Genomic DNA, 20,739 nt, shown 5'->3' with positions numbered 1-20,739 from the left:
GAGGAGTTTCAGCCAAGGAGTGCCCTGGGTTAGAGCAAAACAAATTGCACAGCCTGCGAGGAATGTGCCCTCCCCGCCCCCGCCTGTTTCCTGGGCCTCCCAGAGACCCAGGGGCCCCAGGCTGATTTTAGATCATTGCTTTCTGTGCTAGCAGATCTAAAGAAAGAGAAGCACAGGGCCATGCAAAAACCTTTTCATTCCAATTATAGAAATGTTCATGGCGCAGTACAGCAGAAATTGATAGAACATCGTAAATCAACGATATAAAAAAAAAAAGAAAGAAAGAAATGTTCACAGTGAAGTGAGTCTTTGGTTTTGCTTTAAAATACTCCAGTTTAGGAAGTTCCTCCCGTTGTGGCTCGGCGGATTACAAACCCAACAAGTATCCATGAGGATGCAGGTTCAATCCCTGGCCTCGCTCAGGTAAGGATCCGGCGTTGCCATGAGCTGTGGTGTAGGTTGCAAATGAGGCTTGGATCTGGCATTGCTGTGGCTGCGGTGTAGGCCTGTAGCTGCAGCTCTGATTTGACCCCTTGCCTGGGAACTTCCAAATGCCACAGGTATGGCCCTAAAAGGCAATAAAATAAAATACTCCGGTTTGTTTATTTTTTTAAAGGAGTTCCCTTGTGGCTCAGCCAGTTAAGGATCTGGTGTTGTCACCGCTGCAGCTCAGGTCGCTGCTATGGTGTAGTTTCAGTCCCTGGCCTGGAAACTTGCACATGCCGCTGGCACAGCCAAAAAGAAAAATAATAATAATAATATTAAATTGTTTGAAGTAAGAGGGAGAGAAATAAATGAAAAAGTTAGCAAAATACTGATGCTTCTTGAAGATGGGTGATGGGTACATGGGGGTTCACATGACCATCTCTCTGCTTTTGTATAGCTTTGGAATTTTTCATAATAAAAAAATTTAAAGACTTCTTGGGAAACAAACCCTTGGCTGTCTTTTCATCTGGAGTCACATGAGTTATTTATTCAGCAATTAGTCAAGGGCTTTAGATACAGGTGAGTAAGCACAGCATTCCTGTCTTGCAGCCAGTTTATGCAACCTGCTATTTTTCAATCACACTCATTAAAATGAATGGTAATGTAGATGTCCTCTAAGAAATAATTATCAAGTAGTGCCTGCAGTTTTTTTTTTTTTTTTAAATTGCACATTCAAATGATGCATCAACACTGCATTCAATCAGCACCAACTTTACTGAGCTTCCTTTGTGGCAGGAATATACAAAATTAAAGGTTCGGGTTATAACCCAAGATCCTGCTTTGCCTTTCTTGATGGGTGTGACTTAAGTCATTTAAAGGTTCTGTATCTTATCTGTAAAGGAAAGCTGCTAGGAGAATGAGATGAGGGGATACCTGCCAAGTAACTGGCATGGTGCCTGAGAGGATCAAAAAAAAACGACAGATTTCCCCACCCACCCACTCCCTGAAGTCCCAGTTGCTGGGGAAGATAAATGGGCTCATCCAGCTCCCACAGAATTCAACAGTTCCTTCTGCATTTCTTTGACTGATGATGACAGGACAGACCCTTCCAGAGATAGGCGCCCACAACCTTACAAGGGATTTTAAAGTGGCATCTGTTGTATTTTTTCAATGATAGACGTGATAAATGGATGTTGTAGAAAAATTGGACAAGATAGAGAAGAACCAAGAAGAAAAGAAAAAATATCCTAAGCCCACCAACCAGAAATAAGTACAGGAGAAGACCCTGTTTATTAATGAACCTAACAGATATTCCCACCCCTTCCCCATTGCTGCCTCCACTCAAGAGATTGGGAAGCCAAATATTCACCTTCCCAGACTCCCTTGTAGCTGAGAGTAGCCATGGGACACAGTTCTGGTCAAAGACACCTAAACAGAAATCTGCTGGGTGGGCTCTTCATGTTCCTGATAGAAGGGACAGACACTGCAGGTACCAGATCATTCCTCTTCCTCCTTCCTGCTGCAGATGTGGATGTGACACCTGGAGCTGGGGCAGCCATCTTGTGCCCATCAAGAAAAAAGGATTGCAGAGATGCCAGCCCTGACATCATCAAGCTGCTGATGCCAACCCCTCAGACCCCCAGATAAATTATGAGAGAAAAGTAAACCCCCTATATTTAAGGCACTAGCAGTCAGGTTTTCTGATCCTTTCAGCCAAAAGCTTTCCCAGTTCACACACCACTTGTTAATATTTTTTGGTGTATTTCCTACCAGTCTTAACAAGGTTGAGAAATCCTACCTATAAGTTTACATTCTGGGTTTTTTTGTTTTTTTTTTCCTATGCTATAAAATCATAAAAATTCTCTCACATCACAGAAAAGCATTCCAAAATCCCATATATATTGGTGTTTGTCTGTTGCATGACTATGTATCATTTCCATGTTGCCATAAATAGTTTCTAGTTTTTCACTATTGTAAATAAGGCTGGGATAACATCCTCGTGTATAAACCTCTGCCTGCACCGCTGAAACATTTTCTAGGGTACATTCTAAAAGAGGAGTCAAAGAACATGAATTACTAGGTGGAAAGCAGACTAGCTACATGGCAGGAGTGGAAGACAGCAATCAGTGGATGGTACCCTAGGCCTTCCCTCAGGAACATGGATCAGGAGTCAGACAATCATCCAACACATATTTGCTGAGTAGCTATTTCACTCCAGGCATTATGCTCCATGCTATCCTCCATGCTGGCTGTACAGTGTGGACAAAAACAGATATGGATCCTGTCCACATGGGAAATACTATGTATCAGATGGCCACCCAGAGAAATGGAGACAGGTTTTTATCGAACAATGGTCAACTGATGAAAGGAGAGGTTCCCCATAAAGCTAAATGGCAAAATCTAACTGAGAAAAACATTTGTGATCTATATTGAAAATATAAGGCTAATATACTTCTTATACAATTATAATCCTGTCATATCATGACTGGTATGCCATCATTAAAAATGATGCAGGAGTTCCCGTCATGGCGCAGTGGTTAACGAATCCGACTAGGAACCATGAGGTTGCAGGTTTGATCCCTGCCCTTGCTCAGTGGATTAACGATCTGGCGTTGCCATGAGCTGTGGTGTAGGTGCAGACGCGGCTCGGATCCCGCGTTGCTGTGGCTCTGGCGTAGGCCGGTGGCTACAGCTCCGATTCGACCCCTAGCCTGGGAACCTCCATATGCCGTGGGAGCAGCCCAAGAAAAGGCAAAAAGACAAAAAAAAAAAAAAAAAAAAAAAAAAAAAGATGCAAAAAAAAATGCATGGAGGCACAGATAGATGTCAGGATAGGTTTTAAAAATCAAAAGGCAGGACTTTCCTGGTGGCTTAGTGGTTAAGCAGTTGTCAGTGTTGTGGTTCAGGTCACTGATGTGGTGCAAGTTTGATCCTGGCCTGGGAATTCCTACATGCCTTGGGTACCACCCAAAAAAAAAAAAAAAAAAAAAAATCAAAAGGCAGATTTCAAAGAGTATATAGAATGTGATTTTTATTTAAGGAAAATTAAAATTGGCAGAAGAATAAACATTAAATTTTTGACAGTGCATTCTCTAGCAGTGCGATTATAATTGATGTTTATTTTCTTATTTGCATTTTCAAAATCTATAACAAACTTGCATTATAATTTTAAGCAGAGGAGTTCCTGTCATGGTGCAGTGGAAACGAATCCAATTAGAAATCATGAGGTTGCAGATTCCATCCCTGGCCTCGCTCAGTGGGTTAAAGGATCCGGCATTGCTGTGAGCTGTGGTGTAGGTGGCAAACTCCACTCAGATCTGATGTTGTAGTGGCTGTGGTGTAGGCCAGCAGCTGTAGCTCCAATTGGACCCCTAGCCTGGGAATCTCCATATGCCACTGGTACAGATCTGAAAAGCAAATAATAATAATAATAATAACAATAATAATAATTTTAGGCAGAAAAGAGAAACAAGATTTTTGAATGTTTTAAAAGCTACTGCAGATAAGGTGCCCTGTCTCTGCCAAACTAGCTTCTCCTTATCTCTGTGTTCCTAGTTCCAGGATCCTGTTTATTTTGCTTTTGTATTTTACTCATTGATGTTACCTAGCTCTCTCATTTCATGATTCTTTGAGACTTAAGCCTATTCAATGGTTTGTTAAATTTCAAATATTGAATTTTACAGTTTTAGAAGTTCCATTTGGTTCTTTTTTATAGTTTTGGTTTCTCTGTCAATATTTTCCTATCATTTCCTTCAATATGAGCATACTTTCCTTTATAGCTGAGTATCACCATAACAGCTGCTTTAGAATCATTATCTGGTCATCACAGGGTCAGCCTTTATTGATTATCTTTTCTCTTGAAAATGGATCACATTTTTCTTTTCTTGTACATCAAATAACTTTGAATTTCATTGTGAACATTATGTTATGAAGACCCTGGATTATGTTATATTCCCCTACAGAGTGCTGATTTTTGTGGTTGTTGTTTTGTCAGGTAGTTAACTTGGTTGGGCTCAAAATTCAAACAGTGTCTTAGGGCGAGAAGCTCAAAGATCAGTTCATTTCCTTATCTTTACCTGATCTGTGTGTCTTCTGTCTCATATATACATACAAATGTGTGAATTAGAGGTCTGCCAGAGATTTGTATAGAGTTTATAAAGATCTCTTCTCTCTGGCTCTCACCTTTCCAGAATTTCCCCCTCACTTTCCTGTGGTTGTGATGGCTCTCAACTCTGTCCTTTGGATTTTCAGACTAGAAATACTGCAGGTTTTCTACTGAAATGTTAGACACCCGCAAATGTGCCAACTGTAATATGTTGAAAGCTGTAAAAAGAATGAGAAACTCACCCTATTCCATTCCCTTCTTTTGGGTCTTGACTCCCCTCCAGAATCTGTCTGCTTTATTTATTCTCCAGTGCTTCGGGTAAGTTTTTTCTTTCATTTTATTATTTTATTTTATTTTATATCTTATGTTATTTTTATGCTATTTATTTTATATTTTATTTCTTTTACTATTTTATTTTATTTTTATTTTATTTTATTTTATTTTATTTTTCATCCAGAGGTTCATAGCTGCAGTGTGCAGGAGGGCCAATCTAGTTGGAGTTTTACTTGGGCATATCATAAGTAGATTTTCACCGTGACTCAGTCTCCTGGTTTCAGTATTCAGTAGCCCCTTCCTGGTGAGGAGTCACCACAGCCAAGAGGATGTGCCTTTCAGAGCATCCCTTCCTCCTGGGAAATGCCTCAGCAATTTATGGCACCTGCCTTCTGATCAGATTCCGGACAGGGATGGGCACCCTTTGCCTTGGTACTCCAGAGACTGCCCAGTAGGTCTGAACCTTAAGTGGCACCCACAGCTGGACAGGCAGCAGAACTTAAGGTACATTTTTCCCAATCATCTTAGTGGTTGCAGATCCCTGAGCTTTGAGGATGAATTTATTTTCAAAAGCTGTTAAAAGCCACTTGAAGAAAACAGCATTGGCTTTGGACCAAGGCCAGAGGGTCTCCTTCTTCAGTGGGCACTCTGACCATCTGCCAGCTGCCCCCCTCTCCACCACTCAGAGAGTCTTTGGAGCCAAGGGAACGTGGTCACCCAGAGTCTGTGACATCTCACCTTTCCAAACTAGGCTCGCAGGACCCAGAACCCAAAATTCTCTGGCCGAATGGTCTCAACTCACTTCCAGGAACTGCATGGACCTCTTGCCTGGATGTGGAGGGCCAAATACCGGCCCTCCAAAAATGTTCATTTAAAATAAAATTTAATAGTTGAACAAGAAAGACATAAGCCAAATGTAGAGAAACATTTAAATTAGAACAGGGGAGCAATATTCAGAGTGAGTAGGGAGCCAGAAAGGATTTGAAATATGGTGGAGATGGCACACGTCCCTTTTGAAAAGAACAGAGCAGTAAAGCGTGTGGACATGGACGCTGGGCAGAGTCCGCTCCACCATGTAACCTCTCTGTGGTCCAATTTCCTCGTCCATAAAGTGGAGCTGCTATTGTCCTTTCCTCTTTGGGTAGCCATGAAGACTGCATTAATTATTATGTATAAAGCACTTTATAATGTGCCCAGCATGTGGTAATTGCTCAAAAAAGATGAGCAATTTTTATTAGCTACTCCCAACAAGAAAATAGAAGCTCAGAAATGCCCGGGGCAGGGAGGGATGGTGTGGGAAAGACATAATCCAAAAATAAAATATGTCATGATTTTAAGCAATTGGCAATGTGTATGAAAGAAGAATTCACTTGAAATTGATTCTGGGGACATTTTCCTTGAGGGCATTGAATTAGAAAAGAAGAAAATGCCATCCTAGCACATTACGTGGTTCTACTTCCTTAATGATAAGTATGTAAACTCTGTTTATTGGAGATCAAAAGATAACTGCAGAAAGTTGAGGGAAGGAAAACATGTTTATGAAGCTCAAATGCATATAACACATCAAAATAAGAACAGGAAGAGGCTGGAGGTTGTATAACCCACAATGAGAATTCAGTAGAAATCAATGCATTGAGAAGTAACCACATAAATCTATCTTTAGAAGTGTAGGGAGACCATTAGAAGAACTAAAAACAGAACCATTTAAAGCAGTAGATGCCAGGTGGCTTTCTGAAGATGGGAAGGCAATTAATAGCATTTAGTTTACTTAGTATTTCTCCAATAACAATCTCTGGTCCCTATGGCATCCTCGGGGGCAGGCGACATCAAATCACAATTATCTTGGCCCCATCATTCTCCCAGAACTCAGTGTTTTCAGCTGCCATGTGGTGACAACAAGGCTGCCTACCCACCCAGGTGACTATGAACCTCTCTATTCTCCAAGGATTTGTTGGATCTGGGTTTTGAAGCAATTCAGCTTCCAGCAGGGCCATTCCCTGTTTAGCTCCAAATCAGAAATTGAAGTGGATACATTCACACGGCAGATTATAAATGCACGTAGCTTGCTGGCCAAAGAGCTCAGATCTCCCTGGCAGTTGGAGCTCATACCAGCTGTCAGCCAGGGTCGGGCCCCATGGGGCTCAGTGAGATTTGCTTCTCCTGACTCTGACCAGATGAGCTGGCTTGCCCTGCTCTAACATCCTGTGACGACTTTAGTTTTTCCCCACTTGCTTTTGTACTGATTTCACAGGATACTAAACATGCTTAATAAAGTTGTCTCATCCATCCAGCTGGTGCTCAGCGCATGACACTACTTCCAAATCGCTTGTATTCTTAGGAAATAAGAATAACACTTTGAGTACCAGATGCTACACTAGCAAATCGTTTTCACATATATATACATGGATATATACATATATATCCATATATATTTACATATTATATATTCATAAATATGTTTTATCTATGCTGCTCAATTAATCTACCGTTGCCCTTTGGTAGATGTAAATCAAAGGAGGATCAGAGTTCCCACTGTGGTTCAGCAGGTTAAGAAACCGACTAGTATCCATGAGGATGCAGATTGGATCCCCGGCCCCACTCAGTGTTTTAAGGATCTGGTGCTGCCATGGCTTTGGCTCCAATTCAGCCCCTAGCCTGGGAACTTCCACATGCCATGGATGCAGCCCTAAAAAAAAAGACCAAAATATATATATATATATATACAAATTTCTAAGATATAGTACAGTAAGAAAAATATGAACTAGCTCATTCATAATTTTATACTAACTACATGATGAAATGATGATATTCTAGATATATTGGATTAAATAAAATGTTAACTAAAATTAATTTCCGCAGTATGGAGGCCCATCAGAAAACCAAGAATAGGAGTTCCCGTCGTGGCACAGTGGTTAATGAATCCAACTAGGAACCATGAGGTTGCGGGTTCGATCCCTGCCCTTGCTCAGTGGGTTAATGATCTGGCGTGGCCATGAGCTGTGGTGTAGGTTGCAGATGCGGCTCGGATCCAGCGTTGCTGTGGCTCTGGCATAGGCTGGTGGCTACAGCTCCGATTCGACCCCTAGCCTGGGAACCTCCATATGCCCAAGAAATGGCAAAAAGACAAAAAAAAAAAAAAAAGAAAAAAAGAAAACCAAGAATAGAGTTACCATATGATCCAGCAATCCCACTCCTGAGCATAACCATAATCTGGAGAAAATCATAATTCAAAAAGACAAAAAAAAAAAAAAGATACATACACCCCTATGTTTGTAGCAGCACTTCACAATAGCCAAGACATGGAAACAACATAAATGGCTATAGAGATAAATGGATAAAGAAAATATGGTACATATACACATTGGAATACTATTCAGCCATAAAAAAGAATGAAATAATGCCATTTGCAGCAACATGGATGCAACTAGAAATTCTCACACTAAGTGAAGTAAGTCAGACAGAGAAAGACAAATAATATGTAATAACACTTATATGTGGAATCTAAAGTGGCACAAATGAACCCAACTACAAAAAGAAATAGACTCACAGACATAAAGTACAGACTTATGGTTGCCAAGGGGGAGTGGAGTGGGAAAGGAATGGAGTGGGAGGTTGAGGTTAGCAGGTGTAAGCTATTATATATAGAATGGATAAACAACAAGCTCTTACTATATAGCAGAGAGAAATATATTAAATGTCCGGCGATAAACCATAATGGAAAAGAATATTTTAAAAGGGCATATAGATACAGATATATAACTGAATCACTCTGCTGAACAGCCGAAATGAACACATTAGAAATGACTTATACCTCAAAAATAAACAAATAAAATTAATTTTACCTGGTTTTTTTGGTTTTGTTTGTTTGTTTGTTTGTTTGTGGCATATGGAAGTTCTCAGGCTAGGAGTCGAATTGGAGCTGCAGCTACTGGTCTATGCCTCAGCCACAGCAACACCAGATCCGAGCCGCTTCTGGGACCAATACCACAGTTCACGGCAGCACCAGATCCTTAACCCACTGAACAGGGCCAGGGATCAAAACTACCTCCTCATGGAGGCTAGTCAGGTTCATTACCACTGAGCCACAACAGGAATTCCCTCTTTCTGTTTTTTCAATGTGACTATTAGAAACTGTTTAACTCTGTATATAGCTTATGCTATAGAATTTGATCTGTCCATTGGACAGAGCCAAGCTAGACTAGTCGCTGAACAGAGACATCTGCGGGTCAATAGAAAAAACATTGGTGGAGATCAAGTGCTCTTGTGGTGAAGCAGGTTAAGGATCCAGCATTGTCTCTGCAGCAGCTTGAGTCGATGCTATGGCACGGGTTCTGTTCCCAGCCCAGAAACTTCTATATGCCATGAGTGCGCCTCCCTCCCCCCAAAAAAATATATACTAGTGGAGAAGTCAGGAGACCCTAGTTAAAGTCCTAGATGTCCTAGGTTTGACATCATCTAGCTGTGTGGCCTTAAGCAAACCTCTTACCTTCTCTGAGCATCGGCTTCCCCCAATGAGGGACTGGATCAGAGTATTTCAATGAGTCCTTCCACCCTGATAGTCTAAGTAGTACCAGCAACTCTCTCAGCTCTTGGTACTTACATCTTTGGCTTGTGGGAATTTCTCAGCTGGGAGTTCTATCTGCCCCATCTTGATCATAAATTCCTTGAGGACAGAACAACAGTAAATGATCACCTGTCTATCCTCCAACCCCTGTCTCACTGCACTGTAGCAAGCATGTAGTGGACACTTACTAAGAACTTGTTGGGGGTTTGGCACTTGTTTAGAGTCTACTGTTAACAGCTCTTGCTTTTTTTCTCTTCCTCTCTCCATTTCCCCTCCTCCCATCAGGATTTCCCCCAAAACTCACATATTACAATTCCAAGAAGCATGAAATGAGAGTAGTTTGGCAAAACTTTAAGCAATTTCTTGTCCCCTGATATGCAGTGGTGAAGTGAAAAGCTAAAGGGTAGGTGTCACCTTCTAGCCCAGGACATGAGATCCTACTGGGACCATCAGAGGTTGCAGAAGTGTACAAACAAGTGGACAACGTTTTGTTCTGAGTCTGCTTTCACCCATGTTGAACAGGCCTCCCGAGTCACATTTGTCCATTATATAACTAATCTGATTAAAGTTAAAATGCAAGTGAATTTGCTTCGTGAGCAGTTCCTCTAGTTTCCACTGTTGACTAAGTCCTGAATTTAATCACATAACGAATTGCCTGAGAACAGTGCAGCGCCTTGACAATCTTTTTTTTATTATTATTACTCAATAAATTTATCACACCTGTATTGATGATCCTGATAGTTGGTTTCCTCATGGCACTGAGCAAATTGAAGAAGGTCAAAAAATCAAAAAACCAAACAAAACAACTTTGCTGTCAACAGAGAGTTCAACGGAAGTCTGAAAAGCAGTCATCGACAGAATTTGGGCTGAGTGACGTCTTCATTTAGAGTGAACAGAAACCAAACACATAGGATCTGGGACATTTAATTCTCTCTGATGTAGGTTGCAATTATAATGCCCTGTTCAGTTGACCTGCGGAATCTCATTTCAAAAATGGGTCTTGAGCTCAAAAATGAGTCTGTGAGTCAGACTGCCCTAGGTATTTCAGTCTATAGTCTAATGAAAGGGAAAAAATAAACAAATGAACAAATAAATAATAAGATCAATTCCACTCCTAGGTATATGTCCAAAACAACAGAAAACAAAGACTCAAACAGAAACTTATACACTTCATGGCAGCATTATCCGCAATGGCCAAAAAGGAGAAACAACCAAAGTGTCCATCAACCGATGAATGGATAAACCAGATGTAGTATATACAGACAATGGCGTATAATTTATCCTTTAAATGGAATGGAATTCCTACACATGCTACCGCATGAATGAATCCTAAAAGCCAGACACCAAAGGACAAATGTTATATCATTCCACTTACATGAGGCACTTAGAAATGCACAAGTTCCTAAGAGACAAAAAGTGAAATAGAGGCTACCAAGGGCTGAGAGGAGGAGGAAAGGGGAAGATATTGTTTAATGGGTGTAGAGTTTCTGTTGGGGATGATGGAAAGCTCTGGAAATAGACAGTGATGGTTATACCACACTATAAAGGTAAAAGGCCACTGCATTGCACTCTTAAACGTGGTAAAAACGGCAAATTTTGTGTTATGTATATGTTACCACAATGAAAAAAAAATCAATTAAAAAAACCCCAAGAGGAGTTCCCGTCGTGGCTCAGTGGTTAACGAATCCGACTAGGAACCATGAGGTTTCGGGTTCAGTCCCTGCCCTTGCTCAGTGGGTTAACGATCCGGCGTTGCCATGAGCTGTGGTGTAGGTTGCAGACGAGGCTCGCATCCCGAGTTGCTGTGGCTCTGGCATAGGCTGGTGGCTACAGCTCGGATTAGACCCCTAGCCTGGGAACCTCCATATGCCGCGGGAGCAACCCTAGAAAAGGCAAAAAGACAAAACAAAACAAACAACCAAAAAAACCCCAAGAGGTGTTCTCACTGAGGCTCAGCAGGTTAAGAACCCAACCAACATCGTGTGCTTGAGGATGCGGATTTGATCCCTGGCCTCACTCCGTGGGTTAAGAGCCCAGCGCTGCCACAAGCTGTGGCGTGGGTTGCACATGCAGCTCAGATCCGGTGTTGCTGTGGCTGTGGCGGATGGAGGTCAGGAGTTGCAGCTCCAAATTGACCCCTAGCCCAGGAACTTCCACACGCCTCAAGTGCACTCCCAAAAAGGAAAAGGAAAAAGAAAAAAAAAAAAAAAAGCAATTTCAGATAGTAAGCTGTGAATGGGGTGAGGGGACAGATGAAGAGTGAGGATGGAGCTATTTTAGGTTGCATTATCAAGGCAAGTCTTTTTGAGAAGCTGACGTCTGAACGGAGACTTGAAATGTGAGAGGGGGCAGCCCTGTAGAGAATGTTCCAGGGGAAGGATATTGCAGGCAGAGGCAACAGCCAGGGAGGGGCTCTCTGGCAGATGAAAGAGCCCAGTGGAGCAGACCTGTCCAAAAATATTCGTATTTAATGTTTAACTGAATCAATTTGCTGTACAGCAGAAATTAACGAAACATGGTAACTCAACTATACGTCAATAAAAAATGTTCATATTTACATGGTTCATAATAGCTAAAACCTGAACAACTCTGTTGTCCATCACCAGTTAAAATGGATACATTATAGATTTTTGTTTTGTTTTGTTTTTCCTTTTTAGGGCCACACCCACGGCATATGGAGGTTCCCAGGCTAGGGGTCCAATAGGAGCTACAACTCCTGCCAGGCTACACCAGAGCCACAGCAACGCCAGATCCAAGCCGTGTCTGTGACCCTACACCACAGCTCACGGCAACGGTACCTAGTCGGATTCATTTCCACTGCGCCACAATGGGAACACCAAAATATGAATAATTTTTGAACCATATGCTAATTTGTAATTATCCTACCATGGTTTCTATTCACTAGGTATACAATTAATGAAGAAATACTTGCTGGTGATCTATGAATGATGTGTATTGTCAGAATGCCAGATCCTTAACCCACTGAGCGAGGCCAGAGGTCAAACCTACAACCTCATGGTTCCTAGTCAGATTCGTTTCCACTGCACCATGACAGGAACTCCCATTATAGGTTTATACAGTCACACAACAAAATACTATACAGCAAATTAGTCAGGACTATACACAGTCACATGGACCAATCTCACAAACACACGTTATCAAAAAACACATCCAGTGAGACTCTATTCTTATAGAATTAAAAATAAACATAATTACATTGTCAGAGGGCAGAGGGAATGAAAAGTGTCCACTGAACCGAGAAGTTATCTTAAGACTGAAAAACAAGGCAGGCAGCTCCATGGACGCAACAGATCCATTTATTATATGGTAAATTACTCACGGGGTGGGATCAGGCAGATGACAATCTGCAAGCATTTGCAGGAGCGCTCTGCAGCCTCAAGGGGCCATTTGGCCACAAATGCAGAAGCTCAATGTGGGATCTCAGTTTCCACACCAGGGATCAAACCCAGGCTGCAGGCGGGAGTGAAAGCACCAAGTCCTAACCCCTAGATCACCAGGGAACTCCCCAGAGAATATTTTCTTTAGTTAACCTAGGGTAGAGGGATACGTGCTTGGAAACACACAGTGTATTTCTCAATCAGGATTTAGGAATGAGTAACTAGTCTCCCAGGCACTAGGAATATGTCAGAGAAGGTCTTCGTTGTTTGAAGACTAACAGAGCTTAGCGGCCGCCTGGACCTAACAATCATTAAATATTATCTATTAACTATTAAGTCTTTGACGACAGAGAAGAGATTTACTACACAGTACAGTCCTAGGTGGGGTCAGTGGGAGGACAGGAGGAGCTGAGCGCCCAAGATGGTGTCAGTTATGCCAAGAGCCAGACACATACATATGTAGTAAAACTATAAAGTAAAGCCCAATGGGACTTAATCAAACCGACGAGCATTTGCACAGCAAAGGAAACCATAAAAAAAAAAAAGAAAGACAACTTACAGAATGGGAGAAAATAGTTTCAAACGATGCACCTGACAAGGGCTTAATCCCTAAACTATATAAACAACTTATACAACTCAACAGCGAAAAAGGCAACAACCCAATGGAAAAATGGGCAAAAGACCTGAACAGACATTTCTCCAAAGAAGATATACAGATGGCCAACAAGCACATGAAAAAATGCTCAACATCCCTGATTATTAGAGAAATGCAAATCAAAACTACTATGAGGTACCAACTCACACCAGTCAGAGTGGCCATCATTAAGAAATCCACAAATAACAAATGCTGGAGAGGGTGTGGAGATAAGGGAACCCTCCTACACTGTTTGTGGGAATGTAAATTGGTATAAACACTATGGAAAACAGTATGGAGGTACCTTAGCAAACTACACATAGAACTACTATATGACCCAGCAATCCCACTCTTGGGCATATGTCTGGACAAAACTTTCCTTGAAAAAACACATGCACCTGCATGTTCATTGAAGCGCTATTCACAATAGCCAAGACATGGAAACAACCTAAATGTCCAACACAGATGAATGGATTAGGAAGATGTACTATATATGCACATTGGAATACTACTCAGCCATAAAAAGAACAAAATAGTGCCATTTGCAGCAACATGGATGGAACCAGAGACTCTCAGAAAGAGAAAGTCAGAAAGAGAAAGACAAATATCATATGATATCACTTATATCTGGAATCTAACATATGGCACAAATGAACCTTTCCACAGAAAAAAAATCATGGACTTGGAGAAGAGACTTGTGATGGCCAAGAGGGAGGGGGAGGGAGAGGGATGGACTGGGAATTTGGGGTTAATAGATGCAAACTATTGCCTTTGGAATGGTTAAACAATGAGATCCTACTGTATAGCACTGGGAACTATATCTAGTCACTTTTGATGGAGCATGATAATATGAGAAGAAAGAATGTATATATGTATGTGTGACTGGGTCAACTTGCTGTACAGTAGAAAATTGACAGAACACTGTAAACCAGCTATAGTGGAAAAAAATCATTAAAATTTTTAAAAAATTAAGTAAAGCCAAGGTTGTATTATTATAAAAAACAGGATAGTAGTTATCTGGGGTGGGAGGAGGGGAGATGATGGAATTGTGGGAGTTTCCATTGTGGCTCAGCAGGTTAAGAACCCGAAAGATGCATGAAGATGCAGGTCCATGAAGATGCGGGTTTGATCCCTGGCCTTGCTCGGTGGGTTAAGGATCTGGCATTGCTGTGGCTGTGGCATAGGCCAGCAGCTGCAGCTTCAATTCAACCCCTAGCCCGGGAACTTCCATATGCTGCAGGTGCAGCCCCCAAAAGAAAAAAGTTTAAAAATGGAATCATGATGGTGGAGAAGATATGCTAGGATTTGCAGGGTGTTTACACTGTTCTAAGTCTTGACCTTGGAGTGGGATAACACACCAGTGTCCTCTTTATAACAATTAGTTAAAATATATCTATGTGTACTTTTTATATAAGTAAGAGTCTGGAGAAAGACATGTAACAAATGCCTAACTTAGTATTAAGATTCAAAATATACAAAGAATTACAAAAAATCAAAATAAAAAGACAAATGTATTAGTCAGGAGACAGCAAACACACAGCAATTTGCACAGGGAAAGCTTAATGTAAAGAATTGTTATTGGATAACAGGGGACAGATAATAATTAACGACTAAGGTGTAAAGAGAATTCAAAGGAATGAACCAATAGCAAATACAGGGATCAGGCATTACCTGTGAGACTTTGGTAGAGCACTCAGGGAAAGAGAGAATCTGGAAGAGATTCAGACCTCATTAGAGAAGATGCTGCTGCCCTGGATGGAGGAGAAGTTTGCTGAGATCCCGCAGACCAGGGCTGGCGAGCCGAAAACTGCCCACTTGGGTGACAACAAAACTCACTGGGAAACCTCGCATTGGGGAAGAAGAGCTGGGAGGCCATTCAGTGGGTGTCCGAAGAACTCACTTAGAAGATGCCCACAGGGGGCCCCTGAAACTCAGTGAAGCCGTCCACAGTGACTCTAAAACATGAACATCACTGGTTTTCCCACATCCCGGTCACTACACACTGCTGGCTGCCCCATGTCACAGGAGCAAGAAAAGAACACAGAGATCATGGAAAGCCCCCTTCCTCCAGGAGTGTCCCCTGAGCGTGTTCTACAGACAAGGCTTAATGTCATGCCAGCCAGCAAAGGAAGAAATACTCACAGGGTCCAAGGTAACTGTCACAAAGCAGGGCGATGAAGGGTAGCTTCAATGCTGAGACACAGTGACTTGTTAACTGGCACCACAAACAATAACCCAGACTGTCCTTCGAAGGATAGAAGAGAAACCAGTAAAACTGCTACCTCCAGGGAGAAGTTCAACAGACAGGAAGGTAAAGCTGCATGTTTCACAGGGGCAGACCCAGGGGAACTGCCAGGAGTGAGATGCCCCCAAAGAAATCTGCCCAAGAGTGTTTCCTGCCCGAAGCCCAATGACATCAGCAGAAAGAGGCTGGATTTTAAGACCATCAAGCAGAAATAGGGTGGGCAGCCAGAGGAGGCATCTTCCACCCTACAGAACTGTGGGGTGGGGTCCCCAGAAAGAGGACCTCCAAAACATCCACAAAATCATCCTTTATGAGACAGTCATCCTTCGACTTCCACCACATCCAAGGCACTAACACCAGATTATCACTGACGCTACCAAGAAAGACCTTTCCCTCCCCCTGCCCCAGTCCTAGAGGGACCAATAGTGGCCAGGAGGGGGGAAGGAAGGAAAGGGAAATTTTATTTGTTTATTTATCTATCCATCTATTTATTTGCCACACCTGCGGCATGCATAAATTCCCAGACCAGGGATGGAACCCTCGCCACGGCTGAGACCTGAGCCACAACACCTGATCCTTAACTGCTAGGCCACCAGGGAGCTCCCAAAAGGGAAACTTTTAAGTTGGATGAGAGTCTGAAGTTTTGATATCAGACTGGACTAGGACTTTTTATCAGCCTATCTGCCAAACCCACCACGAGGTCAGCCCTATATAAAGATGGTGAAGGATGGAGCTCATGCCTCCTGGCCCTTTCCTGCACCTCCAAACCACATCCATTCATTTTCCTAAGGCTGATTTCTAGCGATCCTCTTTCATAATTAAATGAAATGTTTTGGTGGGGCGTGGGGGGTTTCCTGGAAGAATTAAAGACTTCCTGTGCTGCAAATATTGTTTATGCCACTGTTGCTAAGAAACTCCTTTGTGATACTAATCCCCTTTGCAAACCAACTCTCTAGAGGTGCTCATTTCACTTAAAAGATTGGTTTTTGTTTTTTTGTTTTTTTTTTTGTCTTTTTGCTATTTCTTGGGCCGCTCCTGCGGCATATGGAGGTTCCCAGGCTAGGGGTTGAATCGGAGCTGTAGCCACCGGCCTACGCCAGACCCACAGCAACGAGGGATCCGAGCCGCGTCTGAGACCTACACCACAGCTCACGGCAACGCCGGACCCGTAACCCACTGAGCAAGGGCAGGGACCGAACCCGCAACCTCATGGTTCCTAGTCGGATTCGTTAACCACTGCGCCACGACGGGAACTCCAGATTGTTTTTTAAAACCTGAAAATTCTTCCCGATTCAACGTAGTTCATATTGTCTCTGGGATCGCCCTATTCTACAGCCCTATACTAAAGTTCAGAAGCATTTAAAGGCTTTTTTTCTAAAAAGACAAATTTCACTAAAATACATGCCGCCACCAGCATTAAGTGGCCTAAATCACTCTCCTTCCGCTAACATCGTAGAAATTCCAACCTGTAAACTAATCTGAGCTTACACCGTCTTGTCAGAAGAAGATGCATAAAACATAATCCTGATTTACCCGGATTACTGAAAGAAAAAAGAAGAAAACAAGCCCCAAAAGACCTTCAAAAACACTCATAAAGTTTTAAGTTTCTGCCAAGCACCACAAAACAAATAATTCCACATAGCCCTCCCTGCTCCTGCCATCGGTTTATACCCTGGTTGTCAGTTCATTTTCAAGGTCGACAAAGGAAAACTGCTTTAGACTCACACAGGAAAAAAACCTTACCTTGTTCTCCAGAGCTCATAAACTGCTGGGAAGCACGAGGGCTTTTCCATGTGGGTCTGAGAGTCAATCCCCGAGAAGAAATCTACCCAGTGCAAAGACTCAAGGGGTCAGACTCTTTTCTTAAAGCACGCAGCAGACACAAGACTAGTGAAAAAAACAAAGGACACCAAACATTCTGTACAACATCACTGAGTTAAAACTTCACGCACATCCACTAACAAAGTAATCAAAGTTACTCAATAATCCCATTTTCTTCATAGGAAGCCAAAACCTAAAAGAAGCAACTCTGGGAGTACCCATTGCAGCTCAGCGGTAAGGAACCTAGTAGGCAGGAGGACACAGGTTCCATCCCTGGCCTCACTTAGCGGGTTAAGGATCCAGCATTGCCGTGAGCTGTAGTGTAGGTTGCATATGCCACTTGGATCAGCGTTACTGTGGCTGTAGTGTAGGCTGGCAGTTACAGCTCTTATTCAGCCCCTGGCCTGGGAATTTCCATATGCCCCAGGTGTGGCCCTAGAAAAAAAAAAAAAAAAAAAAGACCGAGAATTAAAAAATGGTGTTTGATGAGCTAAAAAACTAGTAATAAATATATAAATAAATAAGAAAAGAAAAGAAAAAATTTATTTTAATGAAGAGTGACTTTCTAAGTCACCGGTATCTGCAAGATACTTGGGGGTGGGGTGTCATTTTGTTTTGTTTGGGGTTTAAGCAACAAACATTCATTTCCCATAAATCTGGAGGCTGAGAAGTTCAAGGTCAAGATGCCTGCAGATGCGGTATCTGGTGAGAACCCACTTCCTGGGAGGGCTGCTTGTCTTCTGCTGTGTCCTCACAAGTGGAAAGGGTGAGGGGACTCAAAACCATGGAACACTACAATACAAACCAAAAAAGCAAGTTGGATTTTCCTTGTGGCTCAGCAGGTTAAGGATCCAGCATTGTCGCTGTTGTGGATCTGGTTACAGCGGTGGTGTGGGTTCCATCCTTGGCTGGGGAACTTCTGGATGCCACAGATGCAGCCCAAAAAACAACAACAGAACACTTCATGAATGTTCATCTGATCCTTGAGCACAGGCCACGCTAATCTTCTCTGCATTGTTCCAATTGTAGTCTAAAGGGTGCTTTGGGGAGTTCCCATGGTGGCTCAGTGGGTTGAGAACCCAACTAGTATTCATGAGGATGCAGGTTCCATCCCTGGCCTCGCTCAGTGGGTTAAGAATCTGGAGTTGCTGTGGCTGTAGTATAGGCTGGCAGCTGCAATTCCAATCTGACCCCTGGCCCAGGAATTTCCATGTGCTGCAGGTGCAGCCCTAAAAATAAATAATAAATACTCCTTGGAAGTGAGTCGTCCCACTTCTGGATCCCAGTCACTCACTTGTCCTCTGATCAAATGGAAAACCAGTGCATGAATTCCCTTTGGACTAGCTAGCACTCTGACCTCACATGTCCTTTGCTTCTTGCCAGAGATTGTTCTCTATTCCTGTCTCCATAACTCAGCAGCTTCTACCAGGGATTCAGCCCTGACTGTGAAATCCTAGTTTCTAAAAAAAAAAGGACAAGGCTATTGGTTGGTCCAGAATGAGTGTGTCTTAAATTATTTTGTTAAATACATTGATCTCCTGAGCTGACCACTGACTAGAGGAATATTGGGCTGTCCCTGTCATTAGTAGCTTTATCCTGCTTTTCAATCTCCCAATCCAGGACTGTCCCCAAAACCTCACTAGACAAACCTTAAGTCTAAACACCCAAGTTCTGGAGACTGTGTCTATCTTTAAAAAAAAAAAAAATGCTATTCTAATGTATTTATACTTTATGTTAATCTTGGCTCAGAATGAATAGAAAACTCAGTCAAACAAGTAATTCAAATACAATCATAAACCAGCAACAATCTACCCATGCACCCAGCCATTCACTCAGCCCACAAATATTATTGAGCACTTATTAAGTGCCCAGTCCCTGTATTAATTGCTTGGAATAGTCCTGTGTGCAAAACAGGCAAAACCCCTGCCCTTATGAAGCTGCTGTTATAGTGGGGTGGGGAGAAGTGGGGGGGAACAGGGAGGGAGTACTGCTTGGTTGGAGCTGGTATTTCTGAGGCGGGTGTAGTGAAGCTGTTTCTGGAAATATTAAAAACACTGTAAAGTGGGAGTTCGCTGGTGGCCTAGCGGTTAAGGACTCTGTGCCACTGCTGTGACTCGGATTACTGTTGTGGCTCAGCTTTGATCCCTGGTCCAGGAAATTCTGCATGCTGCAACCTCCCTCAGGCATTGTCTATGCAGAGTCTAAGAGGGACCAGGTGGCAAAGTAGAAAGATCTTTTTCAGAGTTCCAGCCCCAGCATCATAGAGAATCTAGGAAGGTGGGTCGGAGCTAAAATAACCTGTAACTGGCACAATAACACATAGATAAGTTAGAAGGTGATGAGGGCTACGGGAGAGAGAAAAGAGTCAAACAAAGAGGATCAGGAGCTGGGGCACCATGTTGCATATTAAATAGGTTGAGCAGGGAGTTCAATCCCTGGCCCAGGAGTTTCCATACCTTGGGTGTGGCCAATAAATAAATAAATAAATTAATTAATTAAGGTGATCAGGGTGGGCTATAACTTTCTAACATGGTCCTATCCTAGATGTCTTCAAGGCAGATACTGCACTGCCAGTAATTGTCTAGGGCCAGCAAAATTCAGGCTTTTCTTACCCAAATTCATATTTTTTTAATATATTTTTTTTAAATTTTCCCACTGTACAGCAAGGGGGTCAGGTTATCCTTACATGTATACATTACAATTACATTTTTCCTCCACCCTTTCTTCTGTTGCAACATGAGTATCTAGACATAGTTCTCAATGCTATTCAGCAGGATCTCCTTGTAAATCTATTTTAAGTTGTGCCAAATTCATATTTAAAAGACAGAACTGCTCCAACTTCTCACATTTCACTTTCCAATCCTATGTAAACAGATGCTTTAAACTGACTCTCAGGGGCAAAGTCCTTTCTTAAAAAACTGAAAAGATACCTGATCTGAGGGATTGATCACAGGTGGAATCACGTGGCATGACTCCATATTCCAAGAACATTCTAGAGAAGACGTCTTCTCTGAAACAGAGGCTTACTGGATATAAACACACACACACACACACACACGTGCACGCGCAGGCGCATTTTTAAGACGAGAATATTGATACCAAGGATTGGAAATAAGTGAATTAGTAAAGTCGTCCAGTCATCTCAGAAACCATTTTAAACCTTGGCATAGTCCACTATCTAAAAATATAAGATATTTTTCAGATAAAAAGTAAAAGCCTGGGTAGAGTGACTCACAGAATCAAATAGCCTTGAGGTACAAATTAAAACCACGA

General features: G+C 42.3%; 2 long non-coding RNA genes and 1 other non-coding gene across 3 annotated transcripts in view; 1 reads left to right on the top strand and 2 right to left on the bottom strand.

Annotated features, from left to right (window-relative positions):
• Window positions 1-17,481, bottom strand: part of LOC146402604 (uncharacterized) — a 35,163-nt gene extending 17,682 nt beyond the window's left edge. The window contains exon 1 of the long non-coding RNA XR_014805126.1: window positions 17,389-17,481. This is a non-coding gene — a long non-coding RNA (uncharacterized LOC146402604). The remainder of the gene's footprint in view (window positions 1-17,388) is intronic.
• LOC102160820 (uncharacterized) lies at window positions 130-3,512 on the top strand. Its single transcript, XR_014805125.1, has 3 exons — window positions 130-423; window positions 1,952-2,942; window positions 3,218-3,512. It is a non-coding gene; the product is annotated as an uncharacterized LOC102160820 (long non-coding RNA).
• A 931-nt stretch (window positions 17,482-18,412) lies between the features above and the next one.
• Window positions 18,413-18,521, bottom strand: LOC146402603 (U6 spliceosomal RNA). The gene has a single exon (XR_014808694.1). It is a non-coding gene; the product is annotated as a U6 spliceosomal RNA (small nuclear RNA).
• Between the last annotated feature and the right edge of the window lie 2,218 nt (window positions 18,522-20,739).

Source organism: Sus scrofa, chromosome 6 (assembly GCF_054392235.1).
Source record: "Sus scrofa isolate SSC_HxYL_T2T_F1_AM1 chromosome 6, Sscrofa_HxYL_maternal_Yorkshire_Landrace_v2.0, whole genome shotgun sequence".
Taxonomy (NCBI): domain Eukaryota; kingdom Metazoa; phylum Chordata; class Mammalia; order Artiodactyla; family Suidae; genus Sus; species Sus scrofa.
Note: the sequence above shows the minus strand (reverse complement) of the source record. Positions and strands in the feature narration are given on the sequence as shown.